The 13,187-nt window shown below is 45.1% G+C and overlaps 1 non-coding gene across 1 annotated transcript; it reads left to right on the top strand.

Annotated features, from left to right (window-relative positions):
• Positions 1–1,825: 1,825 nt before the first annotated feature.
• Positions 1,826–1,919, top strand: trnay-gua (transfer RNA tyrosine (anticodon GUA)). Its single transcript has 2 exons — positions 1,826–1,862; positions 1,884–1,919. It is a non-coding gene; the product is annotated as a tRNA-Tyr (tRNA).
• Positions 1,920–13,187: the final 11,268 nt, after the last annotated feature.

Here is a 13,187-nt window from a genome sequence, read left to right as displayed (position 1 = left end):
GGGAATCAAGGAATCGGGCTGGAAAGTGGAGTTGAGGTAGAAGATCAGCCATGTTCTTACTGAATGGCAGAGCAGGCTCGAGGGGCCGTATGGCCCACTCCTGCTCCTATTTCTTATGCCCTCTTGTTCTGGATTCCCCTCCAGAAGAAATCATTTCTCTGAATCGACCTTATTGAATCCATTTATTATTTTAAACATCTCGATGAGATCACATCTCAATGTTCTAAACTCATGGGAATAAAAACCAAGTTTATGCCACCCGTCCTCATAATTTAACCCTTTTAACCCCGGCATCATTCTGGTGAATCTGCACTGTACCTTTTCTAAGGCCGATTTATCTCTCCCTCGGTTCGGTGCCCAGTTCTCCAGGTGGGGTCTGACCAAGGTTCATTACAACTGAAGCATCACTTCTGTATTCCAACCCCACTCAAGATAAAGGTCAACATTCAATTAGACTTGTTGATTACTGTCAAGATTTGTAAGGTATTTGCAAAGAATTCGAGGGGATCTTAGAGTTGGGATTTTTCTTTATTCTGTCCACTCAAGGAGTTTGATAACAGACTTACTCCTTTGAATTTAGTGCTGGATTATTGGGCCTTGATGTGTTTACTTGTTTGTATTTTGTTAAATACATTTGCTGAGTGTATTTATATTGAAGACGAGATTCCCAGGCCTGATGCTCTATTCACACATCGAAGGTGAGAGAGATGCTGTGGGACACACGATAAGTCCAGCAGCTGAAAGTGATTCACAGACTGGGTTTTGTGTTTAGTGATCCCGGGTACATTACTGATACCTTCCCTGGAACCCAAGGCTGGGAGAGGCACTCGGGAAGGACCGGGGAGCTGGGACTTGGCCATGAGAGTAATTGAAGGTATGAGAACTGAAATAATCTACAGTGAGAAAGGAGAAAAGGCAAAATAATCGGTAATGAGGACATCAATTAGTCTCTTATCTTGAATTCATCAAGTAATTGACCCATTCTGTTTGAAACAAAGTTGACTTATTTGACATCGATCCAGAATATTGAATTTCAGCCCAGTTATAGCGGTTATTAACATCAGCAGAAACAAATCCCAACTTCCAGAATGAGGTTCTGCTGCTGAAACCCTCATCCGTGCCTTTGTTTCCCTCCAGACTCGACTATTCCAATGCTCTCCAGGCCCGGCCTTCCACTTTAAACCCTCCGTAAACTTGAACCCACAATCTCCAGATCAATAATCAGTCCCATTATTCATTGTGTCACTGGCCCAGGCTGTGGAGAACACGGAGCAGCTCCCACTCCCACAGCACTGCGGTATGAGCAGGTACCGAGTCAGCCTCAGTCATGAGCACTGGAATCCACGAGTCCGGGTGTGTCAAAGGTGCACGGTGAACAATCACCAAAGTGAAACATTTTTGCCGCTTCCCTTCGATACCTCAGCTGGTCGAGCGACAAGACTGTCGTGGAAAATAAGACAAAGTCATCCTTCCGTCATTTGTTCAATTCCTGATCGAAGGAGAACGCGTGATTTTGCAATAAGCAGCAATTAGTTCAAGGTCGCTCTCTTAACTTTCCAGGCACCTCACAGATTAACATGTTGCCATGAAGGCACAGGACGCCTCTTTTCCTTTCTCAAACCTGAAAACTTTCTGTGTCTGCCCAAACAAGGCTGCTCTGCCTCTGCTCACCAGCAGGGAGCGCTTTTGAGCAGCAATACTGCAAAACACTCAGCTCTCGCTTTCAGGCAAAAGAAGTCTTCGATCCGCACCGGACTCCACGAGTCTGAACGTGTCAACAGGCGCACGGTGAACAATCACCAAAGACAGCACTGTTTATCACTTCCCTTCGATAGCTCAGCTGGGAGAGCGGAGGACTGTAGTGAATAAAACAAAATAAAGTCATCCTTAGGTCGCTGGTTCAATTCCGGCTCGAAGGAGTGAGTGTGATTTTAAAATAAGCAGCAATTACCTCAAGGTCACTCTCTGAACTTCACAGGCAGCTCACAAATTAACATGTTGCCACTCAGGCACAAGACACCTCTTTTCCTTTCCAAAACCAAAAAGCTTTCTGTGTCTGCCCGAGCACGGCTGTTTCACTCGAGCATTTCCCTCTGCTCACCAGCAGGGAGTGCCTTTGAGCAGCAACACTTCAAATCGCCCTCAATTTCAGGCAAAATGGTCTTCGATCAGTCAGGGCTCTCACTGCTCCTCGAGCTCGGGCGGCTGTTCCTTTCCGGTGACCTCGTCTTCCTTCCGAAGGCTCGGGCTCTTCTCAGCATCACTCATGATTACTGCGGCTTCCCGTTCTGCTGTTCCTCACTTGCTGATGCTCGATACCGCCGATTGGAGCAAAGTATTTAATATATTCAGGGAGCGGCAACCCAAGGCAAGATTTCTCTGCTGGTCTTGGAGCAGCTTGAAGGCGAGTGTGAGGCAGGAACTGTGAGGGGCGATTTACAAACAGCAAACGAGGAATTAGCTCAACTGGTGGAGCGCTCACTTGGCCTGTGAGAAGTAGCGGGATCGTTGATTATATTCTCCACTCACCGTTTGTCTTGGGGCAATTATACAGAAACAAGAGTGTTGTCAGTGAGTCCATCGCCCATGGACTTCCGAAACTTCACTGTGTGTTTGGGTACAGAGAGATCAAGGGGCAGCAAATCTTTTGATGTGCTGCAGTAAGCAAAAGTTCTTGATTTTGCTATGCAGCAAAGATGGAAAGATGAGGTGAGAGATGGAAAAAAAGCTTCGTAATCCTTGATGCCTTCGCTGAAGATTGAATTCAAGCCCTTTAGATTATGACACTGATGCACTGCTTGCTGCACTGAGAAGGCACTTACCAGGTATGGAGCCAGGCAGCACCACCAAGTAGGACAGCTTGCAAGGTATTGAATGCCATAAAATTTTGCATTAAAAAATCCAAGCCAGGTAGGAATCGAACCTAATGCGTTATCCATTGCACCACTGGCCCAGATTATAACGAATTAGTAGCAGTGGGAGGCAGTGGGCATGGCGGAGGTACGAAATAAATACATTGCATCTATCTTTCCCAAGGAAGAAGACGCTGCCAGAGTGTCAGGAAAGGAAGATGTTGTAGAGATACTGGATTGGCTAAAAATTCACAAAGTGGAGGTACTGGAAAGGCTGGCTGTACTTAAAGTAGATCCGTCATCTGGTCCGGATGGGATGCATCCTCGGTTGCTGAGGGAAGTAACGGTGGAAATTGCAGAGGTACTGGCAAAAAACCTCCAAACATCCTTAGATATGGGGGTGATGCCAGAGGACTGGAGAATTACAAATGTTACACCCCTGTTCAAGAAAGGGTGAAAGAAAAAATCCAGCAACTACTGACCAGTCAGTTTAACCTCGGTAGTGGAGAAAGTTCTAGCAACGATAATCCGGGATAGAATTAGCAGTCAATTGGACAAGGATTAGGGAAAGCCAGCACGGATTTGTTAAAGGCAAATCGTGTTTAATTAAATTGATACAGTTTTTTGATGAGGTAACAGAGAGTAGATGAGGGCAATGCAGTTAATGTGGTGTGTATGGACTTCGAAAAGGTGTCAGATAAAGTGCCGCATAATGGGTTTGTCATCAAGATTGAAGCCCATGGAATAAAAGGGGCAGTAGCAGCATGGATACAGAATTGGCTAAATAACAGGAAACAGAGTGTAGTGGTGAACGGTTGTTTTTCGGAATGGAGGGAGGTGTACAGTGGTGTTCCCCAGGGGTCGGTGCTGGGACCACTGCTTTCCTTGATATACATTAATGACTTGGACTTGGGGATACAGGGCACAATTTCCAAATTCTTGCTACCAAAATGCTCCACTTCACTGTCATCTGCATTAAAATTCATTGGCCAATTATACACCCATTTTGCAAGTTTATTGATGTATTTTGTATTTGGTCGCAATCTTCATCAATATTATCCAAACTCCACCCCACCCCGCCAATCTGGTGTCATCTGTAAATTTTGAAATTGTACTTCCGATTCCCGAGTCCAATTGGTTGATGTGAATTGTGAACAGTGGTCCCAGAACCAATCCTTGTGGAGCCCCACTTTCCACCTTATACAGTGTGAGTCGCTACAATTAACCCCACTCTCTGTTTTAGAGCAGTAGTCAAGAGAAACTTCTTTACATAGGGAGTAGGCAGTCTGTGGAATTCACTTCCACGGTTAGTGTTTGGGGCACACAGTTCTGTAATGACAAGTGGTCCTCATGTTTTTATCCAAGACAGGCCTCAGCCCAGTCATTTACTCTAAATGTTGGTGCAATAGTTCAAGCTCAGAGGTGCCAGGGATCGGGAGCAGCAGTAGCTGTAAATAAAATCTAAATGTAAGTAAATACCAATATAGTTCATCTTCATCTATTTCTAGTTTAATAACTTTTGCTGAATGTGGCCCAGGCCAAGTGCCAGGATATCGGGTCAGGTTCACCATAGGAAATGAGTTTGACATCCCTGAGATAGACAATGTGAACCGGATTACCCTCATCCACTAACGCAGCAACTTCTTCAAAAAACTCAAGCAAGTTTGTCAGACATCATTTTCTTTCCCAGAAGCCGTGTTGAGTATCTCTAATGGCTCCCTTCTCTTTCCCCGTGATCATAAACAGCATCTCTTAGGATCCCTTCAAGCATCTTCCCTCTGATCGAGGTCACACTGATGGGCTTGTCATTCCCCGGCTCTGATTTGTCCCCTTTAATGAAAATGGGAACGACATGAGCTCCCTTCCAATCTCAGGGGACAATCCCTGACTCTATTGAGCTGTTGAAGATACAGGCAAGGGGCTCACAGAGCACCCGTCCCATCTCTTTAAACACCCGGGGGTGGATATCATCTGGACCTGGAGCACAATGCATTTTGAGAGTTCATATTTTATCCAAAGTGACATCCCATTCTATTTTAATATTTATGATGTTATTGTTGACAGCACATCCCACAGCTGGAATCTGAGCCTCATCCACATGAGTGTAGACTGATGAGAAATAGTCATTCAACAGCTCTGCCATAGCCCGGGAATCTGTCCTGAACTGTCTTTCAGTGGTCCTAAAGCATCTTTAATGGTCTTCTGACTCCTGACGGAGCTGGAAAGACATTTGCTATTATTCTCAGAATTGGGCACCATCTTCTTTTCCAAAGATCTCTGAGCTTCTCTAATGGCTGCTTTTGTCTCCCTCGATTGTGGGTGATATTTGACCCAATTCTCCTGTAAACTGAATTCATCCTGATCCGATCTGGGTTAAATGTAAGACAGTTCGGGGAGTCAGGAATCATTCACCGCTGGACCCACACTGAGAGGTAAAACCCCAGACGGTTCCTGAGTAAGGATTCCTCTGGTACCTCAGCATATCTTTGTCAGCTACCTTACAGTCCACTCCTGGAGGCCCCACTCCCTGAGCCTGCAACCTTCAGCAGGGTCAGTGGTGGAGTTCCGCAGTGGGAGTGATCCCAGAGTAACTGTCGGGATCGCCCCCACCCTGTGGATGGTCCGGATCGTGTATTTTTAGTGATCCTGGTGTCTAACACGCACACATCAATAAAACCGGGAATTCTGGAAACACACTGCAGGTCCTTCTTTATCTGGAGATCGAATGACTGTTGTATAATTGTACCAGCAGTTAACAGGCTCCTGTGAACTCCTCCCTCTGCTATTTTCATGCAGACTTTAACCCATTTATTTTAAACGGGTTTATTTTAAATGAGTTAACGCCTGCCTTAAATGGTAGACTCAGGACTGTCACACAAACAGGTTAAATCTTCATCGAATAATTACCACAGTCATATTTAGACTGGACGCCGAACGGTGACTTTTCTGTCAGTGAAGAGAGACGAGAAAGACCAAAGTGCCGTTTGCCCCTCTCAGTGTGGCCCTGAAGGACTGTGTCCAGGCTGAAGTTCTGTTCCCACCGGACGATCCTCCCCCAAGATTGTCCTTTCTGAGCTCCAGTCAGGTGATGCTAAACACTCAGGTGGGAAAGACCAAAATCGACAACAAGGTGTTTGAAACAAAGCTGATTTATTTCACAAATATCCTGAATATTAAACTCCAGCCCAGTTATCGGGGTTATTAACATCAGGAGAAACAAACCCCAACTGTCAGAATGAACATGGTTCAGTCCTGGATGGGATTAACAGCAGAATCCAACCCCTGCAGTCATATGTGAACTCGCTGGTGTCTCAGCACGTGTGATGACTGAGTGAATCCCTTCCCTCACACGGAGCAGGTGAACAGTCTCTCCCCAATGGGCATGCGTTGATGTGTCAGCAGTTCATTTGTGCTCTTCTCACAGTCACTGAGTTAAAAGGTCACTCAATAGTGTGAACAAGTTGATGTTTCAGAAGGTGGGATGAATTAGTGAATCTCTTCCCACACACGGAGCAGGTGAACAGTCTCTCCCCAGTGTGAGTGCGTCGATGTCTCAGCAGATAATTTCTGATTTTAAATCTTTTCTCACAGTCAGAACATTTAAACGTCTCTTATCAGTGTGAACTCGCTGGTGTGACAGAAGGAGGGATGACCGAGTGAATCTCTTCTTACACACGGAGCAGGAGAACGGCTTCTCACCAGTGTGGGTGCGTTGGTGTGTCAGCAGGTGGGATGATTGAGTGAATCTCTTCCCACACACAGAGCAGGGGAACGGCCTCTCCCTCGTGTGAACTCGCTGGTGTCTCAGCAGGGTCGATGACCAAGTGAATCCTTTCCCACACACGGAGCAGGTGAACGGCCTCTCCCCAGTGTGAGTGCGTTGGTGTGACAGCAGAATACTGTTGCTTTTAAACCTCTTCTCACAGTCAAAACATTTAAAAGGTCTCTCATCAGAGTGAACTCGCTGGTGTCTCAGCAGGGTGGATGACCGAGTGAATCTCTTCCCACACACGGAGCAGGAGAACGGCCTCTCCCCAGTGTGAATGCGTCGATGAGTTTCCAGCTCTGAAGGGTAATTGAATCCCTTCCCACAGTCCCCACATTTCCACGGTTTCTCCGTGGTCCGGGTGTCCTTGTGTCTCTCCAGGTTGGACGATCAGTTGAAGCCTCGTCCACACACAGAACACGTGTATGGTTTCTCCCCGCTGTGAATGGTGCGGTGTGTTTTCTGTCTGTGTAACTGGTTAAAGCTCTTTCCACAGTCAGTGCACTGGAACACTCTCACTCGGGTGTGTGTGTCTCGGTGCTTTTCCACTCACACTGATGTTAGAAATCTTCTCCCACAGACAGAACAGACAAATGTTTCTCCTTCCACATTCAAAGGCCGATGATATTCAGGTCCTGATGAATCGAGTGACTCTGTCAGATATTGACGTGATCTTTGGTTTGAGTTTCCTGTCTGCAAATCCTCCCCTGTAAAAGGAGTTTATAAAAGTTATCACTGTAAGTACAGGATAGAAATTCAGATCAGATAACTCTACTTTCTATGGAACATTCTTTCCTCTCTCATTCCTCAAAGCTGTAAATCCCCGTCCCACACACTCTCCCTCCTTCCTGTGCTGAAATCCAAACCCATCGCATCATCTTTCAGTGGCCCTAAACCATGAGTGAAAGGGTGAGAGAGGAATGTGAGAGTGAATGTGAGAGAGTGCGAGAGTGAGTGTGAGAGAGTGAGTGTGAGTATAGCAGTGGACTCGGTGTGGAAAATGAAGTGGGGCAGGTGGAGCATGTTTCAGTGGGGCAGCAGTGATCATAATCTCATTAGGTTTAGAACAGTTATGGAAAAGGACAGGGGACAGTCAAATGTGAAAATTCTTAACTGGAGGAGGACTAATTCCAGTGAGTTAAAAAGGGATCTTGTCCGTGGGAGAAGATTTCTAACATCAGTGTGAGTGGAAAAGCACTGGAATCAAAAATTGGCAGGCAGAACAATAATTCAACAGTGGGAGGCCTTCAAGGAGGAGTTGGTTCAGGTGCAGAGTCGACAGATTGCCATGAGGAGGAAAGGAACGGCATCCAAAGCCAGAGCTCCCTGGATGACTGAAGATATAGAGATCACCATTTCTCCTTCATTTACAGACTCTCCCTGACTGATCACTGTTTCTCCTTCATTTACAGACGCTCCCTGACCGATCACCATTTCTCCTTCATTTACAGACGGTCCCTGACCGATCACCATTTCTCCATCATTTACAGAAGCTCCCTGATTGATCACCATTTCTCCTTCATTTATAGACGCTCCCTGACTGATCACCATTTCTCCATCATTGATAGACGCTCCCCGACCGATCACCATTTCTCCTTCATTTACAGACTTTCCCTGACCGATCACCATTTCTCCTTCATTTACAGACGCTCCCTGACTGATCAACATTTCTCCCTCATTTATAGACGCTCCCCAACCGATCACCAATTCTCCTTCATTTTCAGACGCTCCCTGACCGATCACCATTTCTCCTTCATTTACGGACTTTCCCTGACCGATCACCATTTCTCCTTCATTTACAGACGTTCCCTGACTGATCACCATTTCTCCTTCATTTTTGATGCTCCCCGACTGATCACCATTTCTCCTTCATTTATAGACGCTCCCTGACCGATCAACATTTCTCCTTCATTTACAGACTTTCCCTGACCGATCACCATTTCACCTTCATTTATAGATGCTCCCCGACTGATCACCATTTCTCCTTCATTTTTGATGCTCCCTGACCGATCACCATTTCTCCTTCATTTACAGATGCTCCCTGACCGATCACCATTTCTCCTTCATTTACAGACGCTCCCTGACCGATCACCATTTCTCCATCTTCACAGACACTCCCTGACCGAACACAATTTCTCCTTCATTCACAGACGCTCCCTGACCGATCACCATTCTCCTTCATTTACAGACACTCCCTGATTGATCTCCATTTCTCTTCATTTACAGACGCTCCCTGACCGAACACAATTTCTCCTTCATTCACAGACGCTCCCTGACCGATCACCATTCTCCTTCATTTACAGACACTCCCTGATTGATCTCCATTTCTCTTCATTTACAGACGCTCCCTGATCGATCACCATTTCTCCTTCATTTACAGACGCTCCCTGACCGATCACCATTTCTCCTTCATTTACAGACGCTCCCTGACCGATCCCCATTTCCCCTTCATTTCCCGGCGGGTAGTGAGGGGGGGATAATGTTCACTGTTTTATATTCGGGTCTGGGGCCGCACTCGGGGTTTGTAAAGCCTGAGCCTGGGCCTGAGCCCGGACCCGGGCCCCGGGGTTTATTGAGCCTCTTGCTCCGATCCTCTGACCTGCACCGAACGCGCTCCTCTCGCAGCCTCGACTGGCCGCGCATGCTCAGGACACACTGACCGATAATGAGTCACTACTGCGCCTGCGCTCTGGACTCCACTGATTCAGATGGGGCACAATCTGAACCGCGCTGCATGCTGGGTGCTGCAGCCGCCATTGATGATCTTAATATCAGGCCGAAAAACAAAGACATTGGAAGCAGGGCGAGCGCTTTTGGACCAAGTAAAAAAAAATAAACTGAAAGCCCAGCCCTTCGTGCCATTTCAACCGGCACAAACACACAGCATAGAAGCTCCCCCCCCCACTTTGGTGAACTCCAGATAATATTTTTTTCATTTACTTTTATTAATTTCGTTTTATTAATTGTTGCAACTGACGGGTTCAATTAATGTTTATTTTCCAAATGCACCACAGGACCGTCAGTTTCACCATTAACCCCGCCCTGGTGATTAAGGAGATATCCGGACCAATTGGAGCAGCAGGAATTTATCGGAATTTCCTGTAATGAGTGGGGTGCCGCAGCGATCAGTGCTGGGGCCTCAACTATTTACAATATATATTAATGGCTTGGATGAAGGAACAGGGTGTCTTGTGGCCAAATTTGTTGATGATACAAAGAAAGGTGGATAAGCAAGTTGCGATAAGGACACAAATTGTCTGTAAAGAGATATTGACAGGTTAAGCGGATGGGCAAAAAATTGGTGGATGGAATATAATGTGGGAAAATGTGAAGTCATCCCCTTTGGGAGGAAAAATAAAAAAGCAAAATATTATTTGAATGGAGAAATACTACAAAACGCTGCCGTACAGAGGGACCTTGGTGTCCTCGTACATGAAACATAAAAAGTCAACATACAACTGCAGCAGGTAATCCGGAAGACATCCGGAATATTAGCCTTTATTTCCAGCAGGATGGAGTATAAAAGCAGGGAAGTCATGCTACAACTGTACAGGGTGCTGGTGAGACCATATCTGGAGTACTGCGTACAGTTCTGGTGACCTTATTTAAGGAAGGTCATACTTGCATTGGAGGCAGTTCAGAGAAGGTTCACGGGGTTGATTCCGGCGATGGAAGGGTTGTCTTACAAGGAAAGATTGAACAGGTTTGGTCCATAATTATTGGAGTTTAGAAGAATGAGAGGAGATCTTATTGAAACATGCAAGATTCTGAGGGGACTCGACAGGGTTGATGCTGAGAGATTGTTACCCCTCATGGGGGAATCTAAAACTCGGGGGCATAGTCTCAGAATAAGGGGTTGCCCGTTTAAGACGGACATGAGGAGGAATTTCTTCTCCCAGAGGGTTGTGAATCTTTGGAATTCTTTACCCCAAAAAGCTGTGGAGGCTGAGTCATTGAATACATTCAAGGCTGAGTTCGAAAAAAAATTTGATTCGCAAGGGAGTCAAAGGATATGGGGAAAGGGCGGGAAAGTGGAGTTGAGGTAAACATCAGATCAGCCATGATCTCATGAAATGGTGGTGCAGGCTCGAGGGGCCGAATGGCCGACTCCTGCTCCTATCTCTGATGATCTTATGGTCTTATGGTAAATTGACTGGAGGGATGAGAGAACAGTTGGTCCTCCAACCAAGCGGAGTGTGAGAGGGGCGGGAGTTGCGGCACCGAATGGGCGGGTCTAAGCCCAGATGTCCCTCATTGACTGAAGCATCATTTTAAAAAAATAATTTATCTTAAGCTCCAGGAGAAAACACGACCTTTCTGTTGTGGCTTGAAACAGATGAAACCAGATGAGATGGAGCAAACATTTCAACATTTGTTGGAAAAACACATTAATTAAGAATAGCCAACATGGATTATTTGAGATAACTCGAGTATACTGATAAAGGGGATGTAGTGGATGTTGTGTAGATGGATTGTGAAAATGTGTTTGATAAGATGACGGACAGGAGGCTTGTTGATAAAATTAATATCCACGGTATTAAAAAGAATGGGGCAGTGTGGATAGGAAGTTGTGTAAAGGGCAGAAAACAGAGAGTAGTGGTTAATGGATGTTCTTCAGACTGGAGGGATGTTAACAGTGGTATCCCCCAGGGTCAGTGTTGGGACCATTGCTCTTCTCAATATAGAGAATGATCTGAGCTTGGGTATGTGGGACACAAGGTGAAAATCTCTCGATGACGCCAACATTGGCAGCGTGGGGAACTGGGAAGAGGAGTCAGTGACTTCATTGTGACGTTCACAGGTTCGTAAACAGGCAGGTGAAATTTAACGCAGAGAAATGTGACGTTTTGCATTTTGAGAGGAATAAAAATGAGATGAAATGTACACTAAATGGTCAAAGTTTAAAAGTAGAGGAGCAGAGAGACTGTTAATGAGACTCATAGAATCAAAGAAATTGATGGCACAGAAAGAGGCCATTCGGCCCATCGTGTCTGTGCGGGCCGAAAAAGAGCTATCCAGCTTAATCCCACTTTCCAGCTCTTGGCCCATAGCCTTGTAGCTTCCGGCAGTTCAAGTATTCTTAAAATGCGATGAGGGTGTCCGCCTCAACCACCCTTTCAGGCAGTCAGTTCCAGACCCCCACAACCCTTGGGTGAAAGAATTTCTCCTCAGTTCCCCACTAAACTTTCTACCAATCACTTTAAATCTATGCCCCTGGTTATTAACCTCTCTGCTAAGAGAAGTGGGTCCTTCTAATCCATGCTATCTGGGACCCTCATAATTTTGTTCACCTCAATTAAATCTGCCTTCAGTCTCCTCTGTTCCAAAGAAAACAACCCCAGCCTATCCAATCTTTCCTCATAGCTAAAATTCTACAGTCCAGGCAACATCCTTGTAAATCTTTCTTGCCTTGTGTATAAAATGTCTGCTATTTGAAAGTCGTGACATTGATCAAAGTCCACGTTAAGTTTTCTTGCCATTTGTGTCAAGATTTGGAAAAGATCTGACACTTTAAATATTGCCGACCTTTAACTGTAGCTCACAGTGTCTGAACAGTCACTGTTATCAATATCCTTTTATGTATCTCTTTGTGCTCCATCTCCTTAACAGCACAAGCTGATCACAGCAATGTTTTCTTCAAATGGAATCCCAATGTGAGAAAATGCAAAATTTCAAAGTGAAGCATCACATGCAGGATTGGAAGGAGAGTGCGAGTGGAGATAATTGGCTTGGATCAGTGATCTCTTGAGCATTAAGACATTCATTATCTGAAAGAAGCACGGAGATGAGATTTTTGTCTATATTTATCAATATGGAAAAGAAGCAGGGCGTTGAGATACTTTTGTCCATTCATCCTGCCATCTACAAAATCCATCACCTCTCAATGCCCAGCATCTTTCGTTACAACTCCTTGCTCTGCAGGGAAGTCTTGGTTTCATTAATTCTCCGTGTTTTCAGCAAACATCTCATTCACCTCGCAAATCTGACTTATAAGTCATCCCATCGTGTTGACATCATGTTAGCAACTCAAGATAAGCTGCTTTATGTTGATGGAATTAATTCGAGTCAGTTTTCAGGATCAATATGTCGAGGAATCTACAAGGGAACAGGCTATTTTAGATCTAGTATTGTGTAATGAAACAGGGTTAATTGGTAATCTTATAGTAAATGATCCTCTGGGGAAGAATGATCATAATATGGTAGAATTTGATGTTGAGTTTGAAAGTTTGAGAGTGATGTCATTAAGTCGGAAACTAGGGTCTTAACTTTAAACAAAACCAATAACCTAGTTATGAGGATTGAGTTGGCTAAGGTAGTTTGGGAAATTAGATTTAAACATATGATGATAGATAAGCAATGGCGAACATTTAAAGAAATAATTTATAATTCCTCAACAAAATTACATTCCCTTGAGGGTTAAAAACTCCACCGGAAAAGTGGTCCAACCTTGGTTAATTGGAGAGATTAATGATATTTTAGGTTAAAAGAGGCTTATAATGTTGCCAAAAAGAACAGTAAGCCTGAGGATTAGGAGAGTTTTAGAAATCAGCAAAGGATGACGAAGAAAT

This window comes from Heptranchias perlo, unplaced genomic scaffold, assembly GCF_035084215.1.
Source record: "Heptranchias perlo isolate sHepPer1 unplaced genomic scaffold, sHepPer1.hap1 HAP1_SCAFFOLD_417, whole genome shotgun sequence".
NCBI lineage: Eukaryota > Metazoa > Chordata > Chondrichthyes > Hexanchiformes > Hexanchidae > Heptranchias > Heptranchias perlo.
Note: the sequence above shows the minus strand (reverse complement) of the source record. Positions and strands in the feature narration are given on the sequence as shown.